This window comes from Limulus polyphemus, unplaced genomic scaffold, assembly GCF_000517525.1.
Source record: "Limulus polyphemus unplaced genomic scaffold, Limulus_polyphemus-2.1.2 Scaffold2116, whole genome shotgun sequence".
NCBI lineage: Eukaryota > Metazoa > Arthropoda > Merostomata > Xiphosura > Limulidae > Limulus > Limulus polyphemus.
Window position 1 is genome coordinate 127,084 of NW_013667726.1, and position 1,423 is coordinate 128,506.

Sequence of the window (1,423 nt, forward strand, 5' to 3'; positions counted from 1 at the left end):
AGGGGCGAGCATGTTTGGTGGGACGGGGATGCGAACTCGCGACCAGCAGTTAGCCAGTTTCTTGTTAAATGGCTATCTGGCTGCTTGGGTAAAGAGCAAAAATCAAGAGACAATGATAAAAATCACAAAGAGAATTGAGAGAGAAATTTGTTTGATAAAAGCCACTTTTATAGTCAAGCCAATGCCCTAGTGTTGTATAATCCTTTAGATTAAATACCCTATTCTACATATGAGATTATAACAATCCCAAATCAGTTTGTACATAATTCTGTGCCACCAGTTTGAACAGTGAGACTAAACTTTTATATTTTCAAAGGTTCTGTAAGAATTACATAGTAGCAGGTCTTATATCCCTATATAAGACCTGCTACTATGTAATTCTTATAGAACCTTTGAAGATCTTGACAGTAACATGGATGTGTGGAGGATGTGAGCTATACTAACAATTTAAGTTGGGTTTGCACAGTAATACCTCAACATCGTGATATTTATGTCCAAAGATCATTATGGAGGTTGGAATGCCAACTTCAAAGACAGTTTTACTCTCTCCTCTATTGATGTATGTATTCCAATTATTTATTTCTTCTTAATTTGTTTTATTTTTGAGCAGCCACCTTCCTATATCTGGCTGCAGACAGCAAAAGGTGGTAAAGATGTGGGATGTTGTGGGCTATATTATTATTATTAAGAATGTGAGGCCTGTAAAACTGAGATTAAACTGGATAGACGGTGTACCCCCAACGCAAGTTGGGTCTTACTTCCACCAGTACCTCAAAAATCAGGACACACTGCATAACTACCCACCTTATGGTGTGTGCCCAGGTGGTACGTGTCTGTTTTGTAGCTGTGTTATTTCTCCTTTTTTTTTCTTTAATTTTCTATGTAATATTACAATTTTTTTTCATCTGAGGTTTGGATATGCTCTGTTATATTCACGCTATTCTTCCTTATGATGTAATCTTTTCTCTTTATTATATACTAGTTATGACAGGGTGAGATAAATTAAGTCATCTCAAACCCATTTCATTATCTCTAGGGTCTTCTATGATTCGAACATTAAACTTAACCTTGAATAGCCAAATCAGCCCCCCCCCCCTCCAGTGGCAGAGCAGTGTGTCTGCGGACTTACAACGCTAGAAACTGGGTTTCGATAACATGGTGGGCAGAACACAGACAGCTCATTATGTAGCTTTGTGCAAACAAACAAACAAATAATAGCCAAATAAAACTTGCAAGACACTGTTAAACTACAGACGATAAACGAAACACTTAAACTCCAACATCTAACTAAAATAGTTCAAATAAAATTAAACAAGTATATGAAATGCAACTTAAAATATATTCAAAATTTGTTCATATTGTTACGACAGCAAAGTCACGTGACGCTGGTAACACGTGATGAGTTTCTAGAAGGATCATGAAG